General features: G+C 37.5%; 1 protein-coding gene across 1 annotated transcript in view; it reads left to right on the top strand.

The window, feature by feature from the left end:
* Positions 1–8,931, top strand: part of LOC106680900 (farnesyl pyrophosphate synthase) — a gene marked incomplete in the record, with an annotated part of 33,461 nt that overhangs the window by 12,988 nt on the left and 11,542 nt on the right.

Below are 8,931 nucleotides of genomic sequence, written 5' to 3'. Positions count from 1 at the left end.
TAAAATATTATATTATATAAACTCCCCATCGAAAAAAAAATTGCAACATCTATGAATCTTAATTTTTTTTTTTTGGAGCCTAACCCTCACTTTATTTTATTTATAGTTATAGGATTACTTAAATAAAATACATTACAAATTAGTTATATCATTGCTACTCACTATTTGTCTACAAACTAAAGTTAAAATCAATTTCATCTCTACTTTGTTTGCTTTTTTTTTTATTGTTCATTTGTTGTGCCTCAAATTATATCTTTTCCTTTTATTCTGTATTCTATCATTGTGACAATGCAGTGGTTTCCAACCATGGTTCTGGTAAACCTCTATATTTTAAGTGTATTGATATTCCATTGTAAAAATTCTTACTTACTGTTTATTCCCTGGTTCCCTGGTCCTACAGCCTACAAATGTCTAGGAATCCTGCACCATTTTACTTTTCCTTATCCTGAGCAAGCTTCCTCCGCTCTTGGACCCCCATTCTCATCAATAATTTTTCCATGTTATCTTTCCATCTAAAGTGTGGATGCCCCTACATTCTTCCCAATCCTCCAGTTACCATTCTCACAGATTGATCCAATATTCTTCTGAGTATTTTTGTTCCCATTTCTTTAATATTGTTTCACTTTCCATGTTAACTACCAAGTGTCACTTCCACATGACACAATTTTAGGTCTAATGGCTGTTTTATATAAGATGACCTTTAGCTCCGTCGGTTTGGCCTTTGGACTTCAACAGTTTTTAAAGAGCAAAAAGCTCCTATTAGCGGCTGCTATTCTTGCCTTAATTTCTTTTAGGTGCTCTTTATTTGCTGTAACTAGAGTTTCCAAGTACTTAAACTAGCTTGTTGTTTTGAAAGTGTGGATTTCATTCAGTTTGTTGCATTCTTTCAAGTTGATTTCTTTAGGACTTTAACTGCAAAATTTTCTTGAAACTTTTTCAAATTTTTTAAAGGTACACATATAAACTGAATGTTATGATAACCTGTTATAAATCATGCCATTAAAGCTTGTTCAAATGGTACGTGGCTTATGCCATCTATGAATGCAAACATTTCCAACAGTATTCATAGCTTGACTTTATAGCAACTATCTGCCTCTATCATCCTTGTTAATTTATCTGATAGTAAATATGACATCACCCTTACCTGTATAAAATTCATCCACAAATTATTCTAAAGGAACTGGAATATGTTTCAGAATAATAAAGCTATTTTTCATTTCATTTTGGCATGTCAAGTGAATATTACTTATATCATTTCTGTTAGCACTGTTTTAAGCCTTTTTAAAATTGATATGGATGGTTAAGATGTACATTATATACTTTTTCAACACCTATACTGTATTTAGTTTGGTTTATTTCCTGATATGCTGTTAGTTGCATATATTGCATGTTTATCAACAACATATTCATGAATTGTTATTTTTATAATCAAAAACAAGTGTTTCCTTTTTTTGTTTGTTTTTGTGGAATAGATCGATTTGGTCTCAATTATATGCAGGTATTGTCCATTGTGTTGCCACATTTTTCAAAAACTTTCAACATTTCTTAGAAATTCAACAGCTTTTAACATTAAAAACTTGGTTGCTAGTATTCAGGGGATGTCAGTCTCTGAATCAACCTTTAGGAGAAGACTGAGAGAATAAAACCTTAGCTTAAGAAGATCTGCTAAAGGCCACTACTTACTGCAGAACATTGTAGACAGAAACTAATATTTGATTGAAAAACCAATCAAACCAAAGGGTGGAATGGAATCACTGGCACTACAAGAGTTGCCCTGAATAGCCCAGATAGCTGCAAAATATTTTTGAGAAGACCTGGAGAACAGAATATTCAGTGCTGCATGTAAGAAATTCTGACAGTGGGAGTGGGCTCTACCATGTTTTGGGGATGCATTTCTTTAGTGCCATGTACCAAGTTAATACCAATTCAAGTAGGGGCATTGACTGCTTCAAAATATGTAGAGATAATTTTACAAGATCATGTGGCTTACTAGCCTATGATTGGTGCTAATTCATTGCTTGATGATAATGCTCAGTAACATGTGTTTCCGAGTATTTGAACACATCAGGTGTCTGTAATCTTGAGTGGATAGGAGAGCAACAAGTTTGGACCGTAATCCAATTGAGCATGTGTGTGATTAACATGAAAGGAATGCTTAGTCTAGAGTGTTTCCCTCTACTACACATGGAATGCTAATGATGAGTGTATTGGAGGATTTGGACTGTGACTCAAAAGATTTGATTAAAATAATTTCATGAGTATTCCAAAAAGAATAGAAGCAGCTATTAAAGCAAGAAAAGGCAATACTTGTTATTAAATGCCATTACATTTAAATATTTTTAAAAATGGAATAATTAATTTTTCTTATTTTCTTTTCATTTCTCTAAAGAAACTTCTTTAAATTAAGCATATCTTTAATTTTAATTTTTTGTTTGTTTTGAATTTATTAGCCTTTTTGTATGTTATGTAAAACCTGTTGTTTAAGGAAGTTTAAAAATATCTAGGTGTGCGACCTTTTTGAAGTGGAGTGTGTTTACATATATTTTTTAGCTCTATATCTTCTTATTTTAGAGTATCACTCGTGCAGTAAACATCACTCTTGTGTCTCGTTCTCTCTACAACTAGCAGCTAGCGAAGATTCCATAAAAATCTATATAAATTATTAGGATAATCTTGGTGAATTTCATGAAACATTGTGGCCCTAGGCACTATAATTATCAGATAAAACATTGAATGTAGAAGAAATCGGTTGTTCAGTACAAGAGTAGTGGGGATTAGTTTAACAGGCTTGATCCGACAGCGGCTCACATAAACAAACAATCTGGTACGTGTTTTTATTTTTATTTGCCTCCTTCAAGTCCTTTAAACTCCATTCATTTTTATTTTTTTAATTTTATTCATTTATTAGTCTTCAAGATGGTTATTTGTAAGACCTGCAATAAAGCTATTTCAAGAGATCAAAAAATGAAAATTTCATGCATAACCTGTCAGAGTATATATCACAATAAATGCATCAAACTTGATAGCTCTGAACCAGATATTCATAAAAAATGGATGTGTGCTGAATGTGTCAGGGCTTGGCATGTTGAAAGGAAATGAGCCTAGCACCATGATTAATCTTTTAAAGGGGCTTATCGAGGAGGTTAGAGAAATGAAGGTTAAGCTCCAGGGCATCGATGAGCTCAAAGATATAAAAGACACTCTTCAGAAGCAGTCGGAGCTTTCTTTCGATAATTTAGAATGGCTGGAGAAGATTGAAGCCCTCCTGGACCAGCAGAAGAATAAAATCGAAGAACTATCCTTAGAAAACAACAATCTTCAAGCTAAAATATATGGCCTTGAAGCTAGAATTAATCAGGCAGAACAGAATCACCTAAATAATTCTGTAGAGATTAGGGGAATTCCCGAGAAGCAGGGAGAAACTATAGTAGGAACAGTTCTCAGTACTGGTGCAGGCCTAGGCGTGAAGCTGTTTCTGGATGATCTGGACCACGGGGTAAACAGGAAGGAGCGCCCAGCCCTATTATTGTGAGATTCGTGCGTCAAACAGTGGTGAGCTGGTGGGGCAAAGAAGAGATAAACAGGATTTCTGCACTCGCCACTTAGGTAGGGATGAAAACGACGTGCACCACATATATGTGAGGGAAGCAATGACGTGCGCCAACAAGCACTTTTACTGGTTAGCCAGGCAGAAGCAGAAAGTGGCAAAAATCAAATACGTCTGGTTCAGCGGAAGAAGGGTCAGGTGTAGGCAATCCGATGGCTACCCACCTTCATCTTAATCAAGACCAGTGACTTGGACGTCTTCAGTTGAATTTGGTATCCAAGTCACCACAATATTGTTATCATTTTCTTTTTTTTTCATAGAAGATATTTTATTTATATTTATTTTAATTTTTTTCAACACTTTAATAATAGCACATATACAATTTTCTCTATTTACATCTCTTATTTTTTTTTTTTTTATTTCTCAATCTTCATTTAGTATTTTTTCCAAATTTCGATAAATCAAGCTTCAATTTCCTATTTTTGTTACACTCTATATAATTGTAACAGTATAATAAATATTGTTATTCTCTATCCCTCAACCTTTATCCTTCTTCTTACTTTTCAATTTACCACCTCACAGTTATGACTAATGTCCTCAGTTCCTGTCATGTTAATACACAATCCCTTATTGCCCACTTCGATTAATTTAAACAGTACTTCCTCGACAATCTTTACCACATGTATCCGAAACGTGGCTTAAACCATTTATTCCTTTCTCTCAAGTTTCTATTCCCAGTTACGCTTTCTTTTCTGGAGGTGGTGTTGGGTTGTATGTGCATGTTAGTCTTAAGGTCAAAATCCTGCATTCCTCAATCAGAATACATGTTTGTCGAAATTTCAACCATATCTTCTCCCTTGTTATTTTCCATCGTTTATCGACCTCCACGAGTTCCACTTGATAACACCTTCAAATCCTCTCTTGTCCAACTCGTTTCCACTTAATCCAATATTATTATCACTGGTGATTTTAATACCAACATGCTCGCTCAATCCAGTGATAAATCCTTTCTTGCTGATGTAATATTTTCTCTCAATCTTTACCTCATTCCTTTTTCTTCTACATATCACACACAATCCTCTGACACCTGGTTAGACCTTTTTATATGTGACTCTCCTGTAAAAATCCTTTCCTCTTCCCAGCACCCCGTTCCCTTTCTCTCATCTCACGATCTGATCCAAATAACGTACGACCTACCAGTCAAATGCTTTACTCCTAATCATATCATACCGTAATCTAGACCTCCTTTCCTATGAATCCCTTCAACCTGAACTTTATTCCGTCCAGTGGGACATTATAAACTCTTATAACTCCATCGACCCTATGGTCTCCACTCTCACTTCACATCTGCAATCTATATTAGACATCCATGCTCCTCTCAAAACCCGAACCTTACGCTGTCCAACTGCACCTTGGCTTACTCCGGAAACAAGGAAATGATAAAACAAAGAGAAGCAGCTTGACGCAAATTTTGTCGGACCCGCTTGTCTGCAGATTATACATATTTTAAACTACTCCGGAATGCAACCCAATTAGCAGTTCGACGTGCTAAATCCCTTCACATTCATCACACACTCCAATGCTCCTGATCCCAAATCCAAGTGGAAAATACTCCGAAATTTATCCCTACCAGAATTCAATAACCTGAGCTCTCTTCCAATAACACCTGACGATCTCAACAACCATTTCACATCCATGCTACTGATCCATCAACCTTTCCTGAAATTACAAATAACACCTTCAATCCTGAAAACTTCTTTTTTACCCACATATCTTACGAAGAACTACTATCCACCATTTTAAGATCCCATACCAACGATCATGGACCGGACAACATTCCTGTTAAATTGATTAAATCCTGTCTCCCAGCTCTTATTCCTGTCCTCTATCATATATACAATTTTCCCTTGCAAAATGCCACATTTCCTTCTCATTGGAAAACTGCTTTAGTTCGACCATTTAATAAAATCCTAAATCCTTCTTCACCTAATGACTTCTGCTCTATTTCTCTCCTCTCCAACCTTTCAAAACCGCTAGAATGCTTTGTTCAAAACCAACTCTCAAACTTCCTAGAAGAACGTTCCCTCATCAATCCCCTCCAATCCGGCTTTTGACCTGGCCATTCAACACAATCCGCTCTCCTTAAAATAACCCACGACCTCCAAACTGCCATGGAACACCAAAACCTAACTATCCTCATTCTCCTGGATTTCTCCAAAGCATTTGATACGGTTGACCACAACACCCTTCTTACCAAACTACAAAATCTTCCTCTATCCAACAGTGCTTTGTGCTGGTTTCAATCCTTCCTATCCGATCGTTCCCAGTATGTAGTGGTTCCTAATAAACCTTCATCAATGACTCGACCCCCCCTACCCTTTTCGCCATCTACATCAATAATCTTCCCATCCTTATCCGACATTCTCACTACCATTTGTACGCTGATGATTTCCAAATTTACCTTTCCTTCCCACCTTCTGATCTACTGGCTGCCACGGAGATGCTTCAAGAGAGAGAGAAAGAAATACTTTATTCATTCATGCTGCCCAAATACATCAGGTTGCTACATTACACAGCATACTGATCAATTCGTGACTGGACATATATAAATTACATATTTTTATATGATATAATATAATAGAAAGATAACATTTTTTTTTTTTTCACAGTTTTCTTTTACTTTTCTTTTACAATGAATACCAGTCTACAAACTAACTACAAGTTTTTCAATTTATTCCTTTTTTTTTTCTTTCCCTTCTATTTCACAACCCCTATTTCATTTGATCAACAAATTCCCCTATATAAAAAATATTAAAATATTTAAAATAATAAAGTAATAGATAAAACAACAAATAAGATATGCGATGCATACATGCCATCCCTCCTCTGGATAAACTCCCCCACTCATTAATTTCCATGCATGTGGTGATGTATGATTCCCAGGGAGTCAAGTATAATATTCTCTGACAACCTTGCCACGTCCTGGACATCGACCCCAAGCTCCTCCATGAAGCTCCTAGTTGTGCTGGGAATCGTTCCACGGGCTCCGAACTAGAGGCCTCTCACGTTTAAGTCTCGTTCTCCGAAGCCCTCACGGAACTTCTCCTTGAGGAAAGGGATACATTTATCGTAGATTTCCTTCTTTTCCCTCTCTACCTTATTTGCCTGGTCAAGGTCGTTATTTTCATATCTCACGGTGGGATCCAGAGTAATTGCTAACTTCCCCTTCTTAGGAAAAGCAACAATATCCGCATATCTTGTGGATCCATCCGTATCTACGCAGTAGACCTCGTCAAAGCAGGCAAATTCTCTTTCTTTTAGGAGCTTCATTAACTCGTATTTCACTCTATGATGTCAGTGTGTTATGAGGAGGGAGTTGTTGGGGCATTTCCCTAGCACATGTGCTGGTGTTTCCGGCTTTCTGTTGCATTTGCGACAGAGGGACCCAACTTCTCTATCCTGTCCGCTGACACCTGGGACTCCACGTAGGGGTGCTTAGTTTATATTTAATTTCAGGGCATTGGACCATTCAGAGCCCGTAAGTATTTGTTTATCGTATATAAACTCTTTGTCTCTTGGTCTCTTTGAAATGGCGTACTCCAATGTCCTGCCACCTGCAGTTAGCCTATTCCTCGAATGCATTTTCACGTAGCGACTGTCGTAGAGCTTTCACACTCCGATGCCCCTGATCAACACCCAATCTATCGGCACATTCAGCGATCTCAGCTGAACAATCGAAAGTGGACTGGAACAGAGCATCGGGTACATTTGACAGCTTCTGAGCAATGGACCAGTGTTGTAGGGGAGCCTCCCATTGGCAGCGGATCAAGCCTAGACCTCGGTACCTCCTCGGAGCATACAACAGGTGTTCGCAGGGAGCCCTATAATGGCTATAACACTTCTGCGAATCATTGTGTTGATGCCATCTAGGATTTCAGGACGTAGCTTTGTGAGGGGAGCAGTTTGGAGAGGGTATGTAAGACCCGGGAACACGTACTGGTTGACAATGTTAACCTGCTGCTGAATCCTCGTTGAACTGTAGCTCTCCCGAGAATGTGCATCCTAAATATTTTATGGTGTCGCCTTCTTTCATTGTTAGGATGTTATCTCTATTCTCGAGGGAGAGCTTCATCAATTCCAGCTCTACCTTATTTATGACGATGCTCACACTCTTTTGAGGATTCAATGCCAAACCGATTTCTTTGAACGTCCTCTGTACACTATCAATGACTCTTTCCGCAGCAACCCTGTCACACGCTGAAACCGCCTGGTCATCCGCGAACCCTGTGGGGACCTCACAATCTTGGTCGCTATTGAGCTTATATCCATATTTACTTACAAAGCTTTGCTCACACAAGTCGCGGTATAGATGGCCTATGGCCAGGTTGATTAGTGAAGACGACAAGGGGCCGCCTTGAGTTACTCCACACTTTACTCTGATTTATTAAATCTAATTAGTCACTGGGCACAAGAAAAAAACCTTAAGTTGAATGCAGAGAAGACTAAGGCAATCTTAATAGGATCCAATCACCTCCTTAAACTATTCCTCATATTCCAACCTTATTCCTAAACAACAATCCAATATAATTCCATCCATATGTTAAAAACCTTGGTGTCACTATAGACCAAACTCTAACCTGGAATAACCACGTCTCCGATATTTCCCGTCTTACCTTCTCCACCCTAAAACGTTTAAATTATCTTCACCACCTACTTCCTTTTGAAACCCTGGTTACCTCCTTAATATTCCCCCACTTTGATTATTGCTGTGTGGTTTACGGGAGTGTCTGGGGATCTCGAAACAAAACTAAAACGGTTAATTAATTGCTTTGAGTCATCTTTGGGGTTCCTAGGGACGCCTCTGTCACCCGATTTTATGAAGATTTGAAGTGACTTTACCCCTCCTTCCGTCGTAAATATTTTCTTGACTCCTTCCTCTACCAAATTATCCAATCCCGCCGTCCATCGTACATCTCTGATATCCTTCAATTTAAATCCTCAGTGCATTCCCGTAATACCCGCTCACTGCCTTCAGACTTATATGTAAGTGCCCATCGAACCGCAGCCTTTGGTAGATCTTTCCTCATCCCTATGGAATTCTATTTCCTCTTTCATTCGTAGTTCTAATACCCTTCCAACCTTTAAATACCGTATCTTCGACCACCTTCTGTCCACCTAATTCCGGAAGAATAACAATTGAAAGTTTCAAACAAGGTTTATATATTTCTGTACTTAATGTCTCAGATTTTTGTTTATTCTTATATAAATATGTACAATAACAGAAATTGTACCTTTCCATTTATTAGTTTTAGTTTAATTATATTTGATTTTTTTTTTCTATTACTTATTATCAGAAGTGTTTGTCATCTTATGTTTTATGATAT

The sequence above is a fragment of the Halyomorpha halys genome, unplaced genomic scaffold, assembly GCF_000696795.3.
Source record: "Halyomorpha halys isolate HHAL.00 unplaced genomic scaffold, Hhal_1.1 Scaffold298.1, whole genome shotgun sequence".
Taxonomy (NCBI): Eukaryota; Metazoa; Arthropoda; class Insecta; order Hemiptera; family Pentatomidae; genus Halyomorpha; species Halyomorpha halys.
Note: the sequence above shows the minus strand (reverse complement) of the source record. Positions and strands in the feature narration are given on the sequence as shown.